This window comes from Simochromis diagramma, unplaced genomic scaffold (genome assembly GCF_900408965.1).
Source record: "Simochromis diagramma unplaced genomic scaffold, fSimDia1.1 OVJJ01000511.1, whole genome shotgun sequence".
NCBI lineage: Eukaryota > Metazoa > Chordata > Actinopteri > Cichliformes > Cichlidae > Simochromis > Simochromis diagramma.
In genome coordinates, this window is record NW_024387327.1 from 56,085 (window position 1) to 74,753 (window position 18,669).

The 18,669-nt window shown below is 43.0% G+C and overlaps 3 long non-coding RNA genes across 3 annotated transcripts; all 3 read left to right on the forward strand.

The window, feature by feature from the left end:
- Positions 1-2,541: 2,541 nt before the first annotated feature.
- On the forward strand, positions 2,542-4,772 carry LOC120717970. Its single transcript, XR_005692314.1, has 3 exons — positions 2,542-2,595; positions 3,596-3,769; positions 4,055-4,772. It is a non-coding gene; the product is annotated as an uncharacterized LOC120717970 (long non-coding RNA).
- Positions 4,773-5,010: 238 nt separating this feature from the next.
- Positions 5,011-6,675, forward strand: LOC120717968. Its single transcript, XR_005692312.1, has 4 exons — positions 5,011-5,354; positions 5,607-5,714; positions 5,820-5,939; positions 6,082-6,675. It is a non-coding gene; the product is annotated as an uncharacterized LOC120717968 (long non-coding RNA).
- Positions 6,676-9,678: 3,003 nt separating this feature from the next.
- On the forward strand, positions 9,679-10,284 carry LOC120717971. Its single transcript, XR_005692315.1, has 2 exons — positions 9,679-9,836; positions 10,178-10,284. It is a non-coding gene; the product is annotated as an uncharacterized LOC120717971 (long non-coding RNA).
- The last annotated feature ends 8,385 nt before the right edge of the window (positions 10,285-18,669 follow it).

The window sequence follows — 18,669 nt, forward strand, 5'->3', positions numbered from 1 at the left end:
AAGTGCAAGTTATTTTGAGGAGCTGTTCGGATGATGCTATTTGAATAACCAGGTTATTCTTTATCATCTTTTATTCATTTATATCTTCTGATTAAGCTTTTAGTAGAGGTTCTTGATTAAAACATTTATTCAGTAGATTACATATACATAGTTTCAGTTCGGTTATTACATATATTAGAGTGGCTTCTGTCTCTCTGTCTGGTGAGAGGTCAGGAGCTAGTCGGCGAGGTGAAATAGGGTGCAATTGTGGTTAGCACACAGACACACACACACACGTGTGGTCTTGCTGATACTTGTTCACATTCCAAGCTGCAGTGCTCATCAGATACAAACTGTCTGCCAAAGATTTGGAACTTTCTGACAAATTTTCCCTTTAGGGAGCTCGCTGTTCTTGTTACCATCACTGGCGGTTTTACTTACAAAATTTTACTTGATAGTGCGTTCTCACTCCCAACTCGTCAAATGTGTGACGCATGGTCAGGCTCCCTCTGCTTCACTTATCGACGCGCAGGGTACCCCCCTCGCATCGAGAATTGACGTGCAGGGTCCTCTCATTGAATACTATAGAGCTCCCTAAACGTTGCTTATTGACGACAAGAGATTGCCGCGGAAGAGCCTGTTGTCCCTATATTTATATATTTCCGAAATCCCATTGTAGTGACGTATACTGAACACAATAAATTATATAATTAAACAACTACCTGAGAAACAGCAGATACAGCAGATACATTAATTATAGGCTATTACTTTTGTATCGTTTATTGCATTTATGGAGGGAGTGGTGTATGCTGGGTAATGGCACAGCTAGCGACTGGGTGACTTTATTAGCACAAATCAGTCCCATAGATATGGGCCATCTCCTGCTAGATTGTTCAGAAGGTTGTCCCGGCTTGAGTAAACGCTGGCGCGTCTGGCTGCCGCTACTCACCGGTTCATTTTTTGATTATTTGGATTTATTTGGATTAATTGGATTATTTGGATTCAGATTTGAATGAACAGGGACATTCACACTCAGGACCAGATCGATCTCTGCCAGGGATTGAATTGCAACGCCTGTCCTCAACTTCTGTTATTTCAGCTGAATGTGTTCTCACGTCTTCTTCTCAGTGAGCGGCACTAGCTTAACTGTTTGAGCTATTTTAGCCTACCTGTTCGTTGCTCCGGCCGGCTCGGCTCCTTTTCCTCCACACAATCGAAGATGCGGACCAAGATGTTCCTGAGCTGGTCGGCACTATTTTGGATTCTCCTGACGCTCGTCTACCATCCTACGGCTGGACTGCTCTGCTATACAGCCGCTGAGCTCCTGCGCCTTCGCGGGCAGCTATCGCTCCCGTCGCCGGCGGAGCTCCACTACCACCCGGGCATCACTTTCCAGCCTCGCCAGAGATACATCCATCGCGGGTCCCGCAGGATTTTCCATAACTCCAATGGAACTAAATCGTTCTGGTCTGCTACTCGCCGGAACCCTGATCGGGCTGTCAACCATCGATCTCTAGCCCACCTGCCTAGGGCGCCCAAGACACCCAGTTATATCTCTCTTGCAAACCTGATTCCTCCCTCCCACCTTCTTCCCTTACAGAATGTCTATCCGAGTTAAAATCCTGGTTTACCTCTAATTTTCTAAAGCTCAATGAGGATAAAACTGAGATCCTCCTTATTGGCACCAAATCCAACCTTTTGAAGGCAAACCATTTCTCACTCACCATCGATAACTCCACAGTTTTCCCTTCTCCCCAGGTCAAGAGCCTTGGTGTCATCCTAGACAGTTCACTTTCCTATAAATCTCACATCAATAATCTCACCCGTTCTGCCTACTTCCATCTACGTAACATTAACAGATTGCTTCCTTCTCTTTCCACCCAGTCTACGTCCATTCTTGTACATAGTCTTGTTACCTCCCGTATTGACTACTGCAATTCTCTTCTGCATGGTCTCCCCCAAAAATCCCTCCATAAGCTTCAACTGGTTCAGAACTCTGCTGCTCGCATTATCACCAGAACCCCCTCCTACCAGCACATCACCCCTGTTCTTCAGGAACTTCACTGGCTCCCTGTGAAATTCCGGATAATTTTCAAACTTTTGCTGCTCACCTTCAAGGCCATTCATAACCTCGCTCCTTCTTACCTTTCTGACCTGTTAACCACCACTTGTTCTGCCCGTTCACTTCATTCTTCTTCTTCTGTCCAGCTTACTGTACCTTCCTTCCGCCTCACCACCATGGGAAGCAGAGCTTTCAGCTGCTCTGCTCCCAGGCTGTGGAATTCTCTGCCCCCTGAAATAAGAAATATTGGTTCTCTTCCCCAGTTTAAATCCCAACTCAAAACTCATTTGTTCAAATCTGCATATTCACTGTGAATCCACTGTTTGTTCATTTTATCTTGTGCTTTTATTTTATTGTTCTTATTCTGCCATTGTTTTACTAAGTGTTTTATCCTATTGTAAAGTGTCCTTGGGTGACTTGAAAGGCGCTCATAAATAAAATTTATTATTATTATTATTATTATCATCCATCCAGATGGAGGATCACTAACAGGAGCGTGGAAGACTCCAGAATCCACTCTGGCTGGAATCCGGTGGATACAGCAGTGTTTACAGGTAAGACCATTTAAACGGACAGCATTTATAGAATGACTATTAAAAGTCAGCGAGTGTCAATAATATTAATGTGGTTATGTTAGTAATACACCGAGTGCTAATATAACAGCTTTAAGATGCATTTGTAGATATTATTACGTGTTTTACCGTCTTTATGGTGCTAACTTAAAGTTACGGTGTAAACGTTAGCTTATATTGGAGTAAAGCTGTTACTGTTTAAACGATGCTAGCACAGAAATATTAGCTTCTGTCATGACTGATGAAGTTACTAGTTAATAAAGTTTCCAGTAAAGTGTTTAATCGCAGCCACAGACTGACAGCAAATATCTCGATTAGCTTCAGTGCATCTGTAATAAATATGTGCAAGTTTCAGTGCTTCGTTTAAACTGTACGATACTTATACTGACCCAGGGTCAGTGTAAAATACAATCCTAGCTGTGTGAACAAAGCCTGGCTCCTTTAATCCTGCATGACAAACCTCACGATGCAGGTTATTATTACTCTTTCCTGCTGGCACACCTGAGAGTCAGCTAGAAACTTACAGTGACGTGGGCATCATGCAAAGACTGCCAGACTCTGTAATACTGTAAATGATCAGTGACTCAGGTTAACACTAAACTTTAAACGGTACCTCTGTGTGCTGAACATTTAGGATTTCATTCAGGCTGCATTGACTGTGGGACTTTTCTGTGTTAAAAGGCTGCATCAGCTGAAGCTGTTATTTGTATATATCAGTATTTTTTATTCAGGTGTGGGGAAAATACGTAAGACTGCAGTGAAGTGATGTACCAGATTAATCTCTGGCCAAAGGTATCGTACTTAAATCAGACTACTGATCCAGCCACATCAGCCTTTTGTGAGGTCTGTTTAAAGTAGACTAAAAATTAACTGCAGGATCCTGAGAGGTGGACTGTGAGCACAGAAACACATGTTCATACATACAGCTGCAGCAAACTTACATTAATTTTAAATAGATTTGTTACTCTTTTCTGTTTTCCAGAACGGTTCTCCACAGTCGCTGTCCACATGGGTCAGTGGGACCAAGAAGCACTCTGCTAATGTGCGGACTCTGACCTGCAACATCCAGCAAGACCCAAGCAGCGTTTTCTGTTTGTCTGTGACTGGAGAGTCAGATTTCTGTTGAGGTTGGAGGAACAGCCTCACACTTGCAGAGGTAGAATCAGAATCAGAATCAGAAAGGGTTTTATTGCCAAATGTTGAGCAGGTTTACAACATTAGGAAATTGCTGCGGTGCTTCAGTGCAAACATAGTGTCATAAATTGCGCTTAAATAGACATGAAAAAATAAAAGTAAGAATAAGAATTAAAAGTGCTACGTAGAAAGATACATGAGTACATGAGGTAAATCAGTTTGCAGAGATCCCTCCCACCCTGGCTTTTATGTCCTAGATTTCTTATCTGAAACAGTAATATTTCAGTCACTGCTGCTTATACCACAGGTTAATACACGCTACTGATCCCTGATGGGAGAATCATCACCTCTGCCAACAAAGAAGCCTGGTGGATGTTTGTTTGCAGTCTGATGATGGGACATCATGCTCTGCATCTTCAAAGTTTGTCTCTTGATTATTATTCATACCCAGTAATGTGAAGTATGCTCATATCTAGTATAACTGAACCAACCTGGTGCTCTTCATTTATGGAGGCTGTTGAGTCTGAATGTTGGATGTTGTGTATCTCGTGTTCTCTGGGCTTTGTTGTCCTCGGTCTTTTTGCAGGATCAGAAAACAAAACCAGGAAGTGCATAAATGTTTCTTCTCCAGTTGGATGATGATAAGACTGTGACACAGGATGCCACCTTTAGTCTTGTGATGAAGCAAAGCTCAGGAAGAAGTGGGATTAAATGGTACCCACATGTGTGCTGCTGAGAAGGATGTACAGGGGCACCTGCAGCCAAATCCAGGCCTCCTCAGGTTAGTTGTAGTTGCAGAATGCTATAGGACTGAGACAGCTGAGGCATCAAATGTTTGATTAAATGGATGAAAAATAGAAGTTTCTTCCCTATAATTATCACTTTTTAAAATCTTTGGCAACTTCAAGTCTGTCAGGATGCTGAGGTCACAGAAACAAGAGAAGAAGCTTGACTTCAGAGTGTTGTTTACAGTTTTCTGTCATCATGATCTCCCCTGAAGTTTATCACTATTACCCAAGCAGTAAGTCCACAGTACTGTAATGAAGATTCTGACTTTGGTCATGGTTGGATAATATTTTAATAATATACAATTATTTTTTGTAATTCACATTTTTTTATGTTAATCAAAAATTTACTTTTGTTTTTGAGAATGCAGAATGTGACAATATATTTTTGTTTTAAATATTTAATTCATTCAGTTGCAATTGTTAAATAAAAAAATAAAAATAAAGAATATATCTGTATTCGTTTTAATATATTAATTTGACACCTGTATTGAAAATACCATATTGTATTCATACAGAATCAGTTTGGTATCATTGTTTGTCTGCTCACTGATTGTTGAAACTAAGAGCTACTTTGATCTGTTTAGATCTAAAGTATCCAAACTCGAGCTCTGATGTTTCTTCACCCCTGTGTGTGTGATATGTGATTTCCTACATGCTGGCAGAGCAGCAGTTTGTGCTCACAGATGGTGACGGTGTGGAGAGACGGTGGTGTTTCCTCAGAAGAACCAGCAGAGTCACAAAGGGCACCAGTCCATCTCACCACCTTGACTTGCTGACTGAAGCTCGTCTGCACTGCACAGAGGAAATCAACTGACCGAGGTTTGTCCAGTGACGTGTTATGAAATGTATATTTGTTTTATGCTTACAGTTGTGATTTTCTTGACAGAGGCTCTGCAGAGGTTAGACAAAGCAGAGAAAACATGTGCTTTACATTTTACTGTGATTTACTGGGATATTTGTTGCCTGATGTTCAGCAGGAATGGAGAAATAGAATCAAAGGGAGATGTTTTTGATGTTTTTGTAATGATGTAAGTAAATCTTCAATATTATTTATTTGCTTGGTTATATTAGGAGTGTTTCTGAGTGAGGGGGGAGGAGTCATCATCCAGGTAAAGTGACGTAGATCAGTGGATACACTTGTCTCCCCTTTAAAGGAGACGATCCAAGTCATCCTTAAATGTTAGTGCTTTCAAATACACAAACATTTTTAAAGGACAAAAATGAACATCCAACTTTGACTGTAATACAAAATAAATCTTTGCATGTGTGTTTTCAAACTCTCAGATGGGCAGCATATCAGTCTTGGACTGTCTAACCTGCCGGAGCAGCATTGAATGACCACCACACATGAGCATGTTCCTGCAACATTCAGCAGCTTTGTTCATCTGTGTGCTTCTGCTTTTGGTAAGTAGAGTTACCCAACTACAGTATTTCTAAACACATGCCATCCATTTCTAACGGTTTGGTTACTTCCTGTCAGTTACTTTAGAAACCATGTGGTCACCTGACCTAACACTGTTTCTTCTTCTTCCCCTTAATGTTGAAGTGTCAAATGTAAAACAGCTGGAGAGGAAACTACACCAGTGTACTAGGATGTTTCAGCAACACGTGCCAGATGCTGTTCCTTCATGGTGACATCACCAGAGACAGTCCCGCCCACCTCAGGACCCATTGATCACGGTGATTATAATGATGACAGCGAGCGGAACTAAGACTGTAAAACTCCACGACCAGAATGTTTAGATGCTTTCTAATTATAATGAATACTGAGAGCCTCTTTCTGTGTTTTGTCTGTTTTGGTTTTTTTACCTCATTTGTTACTAACAAAGTTCACAAACTCACACAGTTTACATTCTGTATGTTTCCATCTTTACCAGCCACACTCTAACTGCATTTGAGAAAATAATCCTTAGAAATCATTGTTTTTCTCTTTTGTAATTGATGATAATTCAGTGAATATACTGCGCTGCTTCCTTTTATTGCGTCTCACATTGCTTTAAGTTTTTCAGTGTCCAGTTATTTTTTACTGCTGTTTGAATTCTCTGTATGTTTGACCCTGTAGACTGTTTGATGGACTGCTTGTCTTCCTGTTTGTAACCGCCGCCTGTTTTTGACTAAAGATTTGGATTTCTGACTTCAACACAGCCTCTGCGTGTCCTCCCTTTGTGTCCTCTTCCTCTGTGAACGTGTTGCATGTGTCACAGATTCATTTTATTAACAGCTTTCCCACAGTGAGTTGCATCAGCATTCATTCACAGCACATTGCAGAAGGATTCAGATTAATACAGTGATCTTACAGTCAGAATGATCCTGACAGACTGCCACTGTAAATGATCTTTCATCAGGTAAATTTTAAAGTTCAGTATTTCAAAGCAGGAGTTATGAAGAATCATACTGGCATTAGGACTAATAATATGTACTTACAAAGTCTAATTTTTCTAATTATGTTAGAATATTGAAAGATAATCAGCTTTTAGTGTTTTCCGCATATTAATTATTCTGAAATAGAGACGGTGACCCTAACTGTACAGAAGCACTAAACAACTGACAATCTAACAGACATCATTGGCCTGAGCTGTCATGCACAGCGAGTCTGATCCTTTGCTGTGAGAGTCTGACAAGCATGTTTCTGGTCAGTTTGGAAGAAATAATATGACAATGTTGATCTTTTTTTCAATATTCCTTTTACAACATAAACTGTGATCAAAGCTACTTATGTTCACAGCATGTAATAATACTGACAGTCCAGGGCATTGTGGTCTGTTGAGCTAGGGTTAGGGTTAGCAATTCAGACATATGTAATCAATATTACTCTTGCTGGATATAACAAACACCTAGGAATTCATATTATAATTCAATTTTCGTGAAATATTCATATTCAGTATCAGTCCTTTTATATTATAACCACGTATCCACCCAGGCTCATGGTGGGGCAGGGCTCTGTCCTGGGATGCTTGAGTACAAGGTAATGTAGACGCTGCCCAGGTATCCAGTCTGTCAGAATTGTTTTCAATATTTGGTTCAAAAACATGAGTGACAACAAAAATCCAACTAGGATTCTTGCATATGATGAATGAAGTCTGTCTTTGACTGATCCATCAAACCCCCAGCAGGTGAACCTTATTCATGACATAACACAGTAACAATGTAAAAAATGAAACAGCAACAGTCTAAATGTAAAGTGCATTCTAAACTCCTCTTCAATAAATTATATGCAAAGAGTCATTCAGGACTGTAAAACGTGAACTACAGAACCCAGAGTCTTCATCATTAAATCTCTGGTTGCTTCATTTTTCTATCCTATATCAGATACTTTAAAGGTTAGGTTAGGTAAAGTTGCACTGTCATTGTGAGGCAAAGTGCTTTATGTGTGTGTATGTGTGTATGTACGTGTCATGAACGGGGTTTGAGTTCGAGTTGCGGCAGACTGTCACTACTTGTAAATGGAACGCAGCCTTCCTACGGCGGACAGCTAATAACAGGAATCGGACGCGAGGTCCACCCAAGTCCACAGCAACCACCATAGCAACAGCCTAGCATGTCTTTAAAAACATATTCTGTCTTCATAACTATCAAAAACATGAAATGATTTGCAAAGTGTGAAAGTGTTACAGCTGCAGAGAGCTATGGCGGTATCTTTGGAAGCTGTTTACATAGCTAATAATATACGATGTAACCATGGAGACAGTCCGTCACGTGAGCTAGCGGTGCATGTTTACTACAGTGAATAAGGTGATTGCGTGCACAGCGTCCACACGCTGCAGAGGGTAAAGACATTACTTCAATATTGTTTTATATTTATGTATATTTGCCTTCTGTTGACCATCACCTCAGGTTCACCATTACAGTTTCAGCAGACAGATGCACACTGTCTAAATATGAACACATTCAAAAAAATCATGTCTCAGAAATAAGCACAGCTGTTCATGTTTGTCATTAGAGTTTTATTTGTAAGAAAATTATGAACTTCATATTGTGTATCCAATGAAAGAACATTTGACAAGTCTGAGTCATTCCTTTGCCCTACGAGAGCTGGAATAATATATATCCTGACAGTTACAGTTGAGCAAACTTCAGTGAAATGTTGAAACAGTAGAGACAGATAGAAATGGGATCAGATTAATCTTTGCTTAGTCAGACACGTGCTGTGTTCAGGCCATCATATTAAAAAACAAACAATAGCACGATCCGTGTGATTTTGCATCCACTTCTGCATCGTAGTCAAGCAGCCCAGTCTCATACAGGGAGTGCAGAATTATTAGGCAAATGAGTATTTTGTCCACATCATCCTCTTCATGCATGTTGTCTTACTCCAAGCTGTATTTGCTCGAAAGCCTACTACCAATTAAGCATATTAGGTGATGTGCATCTCTGTAATGAGAAGGGGTGTGGTCTAATGACATCAACACCCTATATCAGGTGTGCATAATTATTAGGCAACTTCCTTTCCTCTGGCAAAATGGGTCAAAAGAAGGACTTGACAGGCTCAGAAAAGTCAAAAATAGTGAGATATCTTGCAGAGGGATGCAGCAGTCTCAAAATTGCAAAGCTTCTGAAGCGTGATCATCGAACAATCAAGCGTTTCATTCAAAATAGTCAACAGGGTCGCAAGAAGCGTGTGGAAAAACCAAGGCGCCAAATAACTGCCCATGAACTGAGAAAAGTCAAGCGTGCAGCTGCCATGATGCCACTTGCCACCAGTTTGGCCATATTTCAGAGCTGCAACATCACTGGAGTGCCCAAAAGCACAAGGTGTGCAATACTCAGAGACATGGCCAAGGTAAGAAAGGCTGAAAGACGACCACCACTGAACAAGACACACAAGCTGAAACGTCAAGACTGGGCCAAGAAATATCTCAAGACTGGTTTTTCGAAGGTTTTATGGACTGATGACATGAGAGTGAGTCTTGATGGGCCAGATGGATGGGCCCGTGGCTGGATTGGTAAAGGGCAGAGAGCTCCAGTCCCACTCAGACGCCAGCAAGGTGGAGGTGGAGTACTGGTTTGGGCTGGTATCATCAAAGATGAGCTTGTGGGGCCTTTTCGGGTTGAGGATGGAGTCAAGCTCAACTCCCAGTCCTACTGCCAGTTTCTGGAAGACACCTTCTTCAAGCAGTGGTACAGGAAGAAGTCTGCAATAAATGCTGCGAGATCGATCAACTTTAGACCAGACAACAAACGACGGAGGCTCCGGAAAAGTGCAATCAAACGATGAGTTTTATTGTCACAGGAGAACAACCAACCGTCAGCATACAGAATGCGTTGCTCTGACAAGAATACACTGGGTTCTGGTTTTATAGGGTAAAATATCACACCTACGTCAATACAATTCAAAAATACATGGTGACAGACAGGCAAAAGTTCAACTCGTGCAGACAAGGGTACATCACGTACACTTCTATAAATCGACATATAACTTCTCTTTTCTACATTACTTGCCTTTTAGGGTAATAACTTCAGGTCTCAGCATTTCTGAGAGCTAATAATGGACCCTCGTCATTAATCACTAAGTAGAGTACTTTACAGCCAGTCTCAAACTGAAGTAGAAGACGCTTAGGCCTTCACTCAGACCTGCTACTCGATTAATATGTGTATTGTAAGCGTGCATGCAATTAACCTGCTATGTTCTCATCTCCCCTCAGCATGGATCACCTGGACACTCTCACCAGTGAAGCTTAAAACCTTCTAGAATGGAACATCAACTCTAACCAAGCACATTTATGCATTGTGTATAAAATGAACTCAACCTGTAAAAATAGAAAGGTCAATGTGATGACAGACATATTCAATGCAATATAAACCCTGTAGGAAATATTACTGATAAATGATACTGTGAAACATGTTATTAATACATTCTTCATAAGGCAAATTATATGGTATCAATAAAAGAATCTCTGAATCCCAACAGCATCCTTCAAAAAAAAAAAAATCATGATTTTCATGCAGGACAATGCTCCATCACACGCGTCCAAGTACTCCACAGCGTGGCTGGCAAGAAAGGGTATAAAAGAAGAAAAACTAATGACATGGCCTCCTTGTTCACCTGATCTGAACCCCATTGAGAACCTGTGGTCCATCATCAAATGTGAGATTTACAAGGAGGGAAAACAGTACACCTCTCTGAACAGTGTCTGGGTGGCTGTGGTTGCTGCTGCACGCAATGTTGATGGTGAACAGATCAAAACACTGACAGAATCCATGGATGGCAGGCTTTTGAGTGTCCTTGCAAAGAAAGGTGGCTATATTGGTCGCTGATTTGTTTTTGTTTTGTTTTTGAATGTCAGAAATGTATATTTGTGAATGTGGAGATGTTATATTGGTTTCACTGGTAAAAATAAATAATTGAAATGGGTATATATTTGTTTTTTGTTAAGTTGCCTAATAATTATGCACAGTAATAGTCACCTGCACACACAGATATCCCCCTAAAATAGCTAAAACTAAAAACAAACTAAAAACTACTTCCACAAACATTCAGCTTTGATATTAATGAGTTTTTTGGGTTCATTGAGAACATGGTTGTTGTTCAATAATAAAATTATTCCTCAAAAATACAACTTGCCTAATAATTCTGCACTCCCTGTATAAGCTTAAAAACACTACAAAAGACCAAGGATAGAGGAGGATTAGAACTACCTAACTTTCAGCACTACTTCTTAGCCAACAGGCTTCAGTTTATCTCAGGATGACTAAAACATACCCTCTTAGACGAACCTTGGCTAGATGTAGAACAAGCACTTTGCAATAATCTAGAGATTTCAGATCTACCATTTATCAGCTCAAACATCCAACGACATGAATGCTTTAAAAGCATCAACATCAGCTCTTCTCTGACAGCATGGTGGGAGTTTTTTGGGTTTTTTTTTTTGCACTTTGGGTCCACCATTACTGCCTGCCGCACACAGACATGACAACATCATCCCTGGATCGATGACTTGTAATCGATGACACCTGTTCAGCTGCTCATTAGTACAAATATGTAATCAGCCAATCACATGTATTACTTTCAAAGCATTTAGGTACGTTGTCATGTAACGGTGTGTGGAAGGCAGGAAAATAGGACCCAAACGCAAACTCACGGGAAAACAGGACTGAACTCAAAATGCAGCTTTAATGCTGACAAAAAGGTGACAAAAGATAACGGTGATACAAAAGCAATACAAAACTAAACTGGGAGAAGCTAATTGTAACACATACCAGACGACACGGGGAGAATCACACACAGCATGAGGGACAACGCGACAATGACTCAGAGAAACACAGGGTTTAAATACACTGGGGAGCAACGAGGGGAATGAGACACAGAAGGAGGGCACAGCTGGGAGAAATCAGGACCGACGAGACAAGCAAAGCAGGACACATTCACATAAGACACGGACCTCCAAAGCAAAACAGGAAGGATCACACAGAGACGCGAACTTGACACAGTGGAGACAGCAACTAAGAAACACAGAGACATAAACCATAAGGCAGAGGACTCTAAGAACCAAAATACGCGGAGGGAAATACTCAGCTTGGAACACAAGAAACTAGACTAGAGGGAGTAACAAAAGACCAACCATGAGAACATAATGCACAATGCAGAGTGACAGAAAACAAACTCAAACATGCAAAGACACACAATTACACAGAACAGAGGGGACACAGAGAGACATGAAGGGCAAGGGATCAAAACTAGAAGCCATAGAATAAATCACACACACACAAGTACAATAATACAAAAACCACAAAGAACTAAAAACGCTGGGTCAGGAGACCCAGGACCGTGACATACGTAGACATGGTCAAGACGACCTGCTGAAATTTGAGCATCAGAATGGGGAAGAAAAGTAATTTAAGTAACTTTGAATGTGGCATAGTTGTTGGTTCGTGTCTCAGAAACTGCTCATCTGCTGGGATCTTCACACACGACCATCCCTGAGGTTTACCAACCTTGAAGCAAATGAACTACAACAGCAGAAGACCACACCAGGTGAAAGTGATGCTACAATTCACGTGGGATCAATAGGCGAGATAATAGTTGGTGGGAGTTTCTAAAATTGATGGAGTCTTCATTAATCCCATGCAAATGTACACCTATCTAGAACAACCCTGACATATTACAAAACAATAATATGATAAACTTTTCAGATTGGAGTGGTAAAGGAATCAAATATTTAGAACATATACTAGAAGGAAGAGAATTTATTTCATTTGACAGACTAGTTACACAATATGGGATCAACAAATTAAATCCATAGTAAAAAAGAAATTTAAACCAGGTCAAGTTGAACTACAAACACCACCAAGTGTGGTTCCATTTCTTACTCTTAAAACCCCCAAATTACTATCCAAATTATACAGAATGCTTTCTAAAACAGATGAATCAATATCACTTCCTATTGCAAAATGGGAAGCGGATTTATCAGTTAACTTAGACCTAAACTTCTGGTCTCAGATTTGCTTAAAAACCTTTCATCTAATTAGAAATCCCAGTCTTCAATTAATTCAATACAAAATATTACATAGAGCGCACTATACAGGTCATCAGATGTTCAAGATGGGCTTTACGTTTACCAACAACTGCTCACACTGTCAAACCAATTCACCGGACAATTACATCCACGCTCTTTGGTTCTGTCCACCAGTTCAGAAGTTTTGGCGCGAGATATGTGAAGACTTATCGAAGTGTCTGAAATGTAACATTCCAACTTCCCCTTTAGTGTGTTTGTTGGGCAGCTTAGATAATGTCACTTCAGAAAAGAATATAGCCCATATGGTTTTCACTGCCATATGCATAGCCAAGAAAACAGTCCTCATGAACTGGAAAAATAAAAACAATCTTAATTCTAACCAATATAGAAATTACCTATTAGATTACATTAGTCTTGATACAGCCTCTGCCACCACATCAGATCAATTGCTCTGGGCTCCTTTGATCAGCTCCATCACCTAGTGGGGGTGGGGGGTCATAGTTTGGTCCCGCCTTCACTGTTGTGATTGGTGTGGGGGCAGGGACAGGCTTAGGGCGTCGGGGGGTTCCCCGGAGGCATCTTCCTTGGGGGGCTCAACCCGGGGTAGCGGTCATGGCCTATTAGGGGCTCTGTTGGCTCTTAGGTGACGGTTTCCTCGTGGCTGCGTGCAGCAGTGCTAGGGGAGGGTCTGTGCTGACGGACGTGGTAAATGGTAAATGGCCTGCATTTGTATAGCGCTTTTCTAGTCCCTAAGGACCCCAAAGCGCTTCACACTACATTCAGTCATTCACCCATTCACACACACATTCACACACTGGCGATGGCAAGCTACATTGTAGCCACAGCTGCCCTGGGGCGCACTGACAGAGGCGAGGCTGCCGGACACTGGCGCCACCGGGCCCTCTGACCACCATCTAACCACGGGGTTAGTATCTTGCCCAAGGATATTTGGCATGCAGCCAAGAGGCAGCCTGGGATCGAACCACCGACCTTCTGATTAGTGGCTGACCTGCTCTGCCACCTGAGCTACAGCCACGTGGGTTACTGACCTGGTAGCCTGGCTGCCCCTGGGTGGGTCCGGGATGGGCGTGAGGTTCTGGGGGCGCTCCGTCTCTGGGCTGGGGCCCTGGCCGGGCCTCGGGGGCTTGGGTCCTGGTTGGTGTGTTGCCGGGGTTGTGGGCGGGTGGGTGTATGGGGGCCCAGCCCTGGCGCAGGGTGCCGCCGGTGTGTCGAGCCACCTGGGGGGCTCTTCAACTGGTGGGTGAGGTTGTCACATCTTGCAGGAGCTTTCCTCTCTTCAGGAAGTCTCTCTGCAGGAGGGGGAGATACAGGAGAGGTGGAGGAAGATCTCAGCCTGGGCGTCTATTGTCTTATGTAGTCTGGAAGATGAGTGGATGGTGGGGTTGGTGCAGTTTTCTCTGTGGTGGGGTTGGGTGGATTCTCCCGGGCTCTGTGGGGCCGGGCGGCGCTGCTGCGCTGGGCCCCGGTCTGGATGGGCCTGGGCCCCCTTTCCCTGGCGGGTCGCGGAGTATGGGGGTGCCTACTGGGGTCAGCGGGGGAGCTGGCCCCAGGGAGGGGTCACTTGCCCCTCCCTTCCTTCCCTCCCCATCTCCAGCTGCCTCCCTCTTCCCGCTCCACCACAACCACCCACACATGCAGGGCCTTGGAGTAGGGGTATGTCACCAGGGTGCAGAGGAGGCTACCCCCCCCCTCTGTCCCCTTCTGGCTGCCTCTGCCTCAATTTTATCCCACAACTTAGACATTCACATTACTCACACTCTCATTACACATACATATAGGATCTTGGGGGTGGGCACGCTACACGGAATCCAAGTTACCATCAAGGTGTACACCTCACCCCTGGCATCGTTGCCCACCTCTCAATTTTAAATACACGTAGACATTGAGGGCTATCAGGAGGGACCATGCGCTTACCTGCTGCTCTCTGGCAGGTAGCTCCATGCCCTCCTGGGTTTTAAATGCACCTTAGTACACACATGCATCAACACTACAATGAGCGGGTGGAGGGAGGTTTGGAGTCTTCTCTCACCCCCGTTCTCTGCGGCCTGCTGGAGCGGGGGGCTAGGAGGAGGAGTTGGCCGTCCGACTGCGGTCTGGAGTGTGGGGCCTCCCTGCTGCTGCGGAGTCGGGGCGGTCTGCCTCTCCCCACCGCAGGGAAAAGGGTAACACCACCTGGGTCTGGGTGCAGTTCCCCCCTCCAGGGGCAAGGGTACCTAGACCCGGTTTGTAGAGTACGCTTGGGGAGTGTGATTGTGTGTACAGCGTCTCTTTATGTCTGTCTCCACGTTGGTTGAGTGTGGAGTAAGTGTATATGAGAGCATGAGGGTGGGAATGGATGTTTGTATCTGTGTGTGCCTGTATGTCTGTGTCTATATGTCAGGTTGGGTATCAGACGCCACCTCTCTGGGGACATCTCAGTCCCTCCAAGGTTTGGAGGCCTATCTCCCCCCCCCCACCACTTCCCCTGCCAGTGGCGGACTCCCTCAGACATCGGTGCGTTGGTGGTTCTTTGTGTCTGGGGATGGGCGTCCAGGTACACACCGGCTCACTCCTTGGCGGCCGCTTATCGGGGCCTGGAGCCTGGGGCTCGCTCGGGCCACTTCGGAGGTGGGGTGCCCCCGGCCTCTCGGCCTGGGGCTCGGTCACTCAGGCACAGCTGGCTGCCGGCGGAGCTCACGGGCGCGTCACTGCAACTCCCCCTGGCTTCTGCTCCGCGGCTGCTGAGTGAGCCCTCATCTGGGACTCTCCTCAGCTCTTTCTGGGACAGTGGCGCGGCTGCCCCTCTGTTGGTCTTCCTTGGTCTCTTGTGTTCTGGGGGCCTCTGGATGTCTGGAGTCTTGATCTCCTCCATACCTGCTTCATGCCCTGGAGGACGGGGCTGTGGCCCCCCCACACCCTCTAGCAGATCATTACATGAAGGAACCTTTTAAAAACAAGCGCGTCCATGCTCACAGGTGTACACACGGGTGATCACACCCACAAACTACACCCTTTTTGGCTCCTACCTCAAAGCACACTGTGTTCTGTTGATCTTATGTGCTGCACAATAATGTTTAATATTTAGTATTTACTGTCATATTCCCATATATCATTGTGATGTTGTTTATTCTATTACTCTTGTTCTCTTCTGCTTGTTTTCTTTTTTCTTTCTCAACAGGTGATCCAGGTGATCGATATATGCATTTTTTTTCTCTGCTTATTCTGTTGGTTTTTGTTTTTTGCCCTTCTCCCCGTCCCTCTTCTCAGCTGTTTTCCTTTCCCTCTTTCTTTCTCCCCTTGTTTCCCCAGTCAAGTCTGTCCCGTATTCAGCAAGTGAAAATAAAATAAACAATAAAAGGTGAATCAAATGGACCATTACGGCAAGGCTGGGATGGTCAATTTGGTAAAGTAAATCCGTTGGGCATCTTTCTTTGCCTTTAGACAACAATTCTGATGCAAAAGAGCCAAACGGGACAGGCCAAAAAAAAAAAAAAAAAAAAAAAGAACAATAGTCATCAAAATATTCACAAGAAACATTATTTGGCAGCGTGGTTCTTGTTTTTAAGATATTTGTTCTGCCTGCACAACAACACCTACTCGTGTTTTTAAGTTTATGACGTGTGGTGACATCACAGTGATATTCGTAGATGATTGTTTTCCCAGAAAACAACATGGTTAAGAGACGATGTTATCTCATGAATCTAAATGTGGCTTAAATATTTTAAACGTTTGCGCAATGGTGAGTGGATTTTAGAAATGCAGGCGAGAAAAAGGTCAAGATAGTGTAAAGATTAAATGACAGGACATGATGCACAAACTTCCTGGCTTTAAATATATTATCTCCCCATGCTGGTACTGCAACTTCTGCATGTGTTTTCTTTTCACACTTTGTAGAGGCAAAGAGTAAAACGAACACTGCAGATCTGTGTGTCTATTACTCGCTTTTCTGCAATATCAGGTTCATACAGGAAACATTTGGCCTAAGAAACTTGAACTCAAACCACAAGTGCTCCTGGTAATCTGTGCACAACTTAAAAATATATATAATAAAAATAATTTATTGCTACCAACAAGTTTATTTTATGGGACTCTTTTTTCAGATTAAATAAAAATGTGTTATTTCAGGTGTCACCGGTGTCAGTGAAAGAATTAGTTTCATTTATATGGAAACTACAGTAATTTTTCAGTAAGAGAAATTTTAAATTTTTTCTGACTGGAAAAGCAAAGTGCATGCAGGAAATGGTTTCTATGCTAATGCTGTAATTTGCTTCACGCTCCAAGTTGGTAGCATGATGAGTCAAATGAAAATAACAAAAAGAAAACTGTTTGTAATATAGTTAAAGCTTTATTTATGTGTAAATGATACACAGACAATATCTGTAACATAATTTGCTTTGTGGATTTTCATTAATTTTAGCAGAAACAAATGCAGAAAACAGGAATTAAACTTTGTGTCATGTTTCGGCTGTGTGCAGGCAGGGATTGGACCCAAACGCAAACTCACGGAGACAAGGATTAAACTCAAAAAGTCACAGCTTTATTGACTGGCCGAGGAAAAGGCATACAAAACTAAACTAAACTGGGAAACTCAAATTGAACTAATGCACACGAGGAGACACTGGGAAACGCAGCGCATGAGGGAGACGCGGACATAAATACACGGAGGGTTAACGAAGGAAGTGGGAGCACACGGGGAACACAGGTGGCACTGATAATCATAACGAGACACGGCAGGAGTAAACACAACACTGACGTACTGTAGCTGTGTCCCAAAACCAAGGCCGCATCCTTCGGAGGACCCGGCCTTCGCAGTTTACGTGGGCCGGGTCCTTCGAAGACCGAGAAGGCTGGAAGTGCGAGGCTGTAAAATGGGATGGTCTAGCCTTCAGATTTGCGTCACTGATAGGTTGTGGTTTTTAATAAACTTGGCCGTCTGCTCCTTACTATCTAAAATATAACAGGACACTGCCGTAAATTCTCGACAATCTCACACTTCTGTTTAATCAGTTTTCTGTTTGATGTTTATTCAGCTGTGTGAAAATCCTGGAGGAACCCACCTGATGGATTAATAAAGTCTTATTTAATATAATAATCTAATAACTTTGATCTCAGCCAAACCGATTTACTCAGGAACAAATAAAACACTGGAAAAATCCAAACAATTACATTTTTATGTTATCCGTGTGACTTATATATCATGTTTAACCTGAGTAGCGAAAGACAGTGGGGGTCTGAAGACGATGAAGCCGGGAGTCCGCTGCTCTCGCCGGCTCGAGTGACCATTGAACCCCCGGCTAGCTATCGAGCGGGTGGGTAACAGACGTCTCCGAAAATGTCGGTGCACTATTGCAAATATGCAATGTCTTGATAAACCAAGCAGATATTTGAAATTTACACAGCTACTTTCTCGCCTGAAAATACAGTCGCTTGCAAAAGTATTCGGCCCCCTTGAACTTTTCCACATTTAAGCCACAAACATGAATTGATTTTATTGCAATTCCACGTGAAAGACCAATACAAAGTGGTGTACATGTGAGAAGTGGAACGAAAATCAGACATGATTCCAAACATGTTTTACAAATAAATAACTGCAAAGTGGGGTGTGCGTAAGTATTCAGCCCCCTTTGGTCTGAGTGCAGTCAGTTGCCCATAGACGTTGCCTGATGAGTGCTAATGACTAA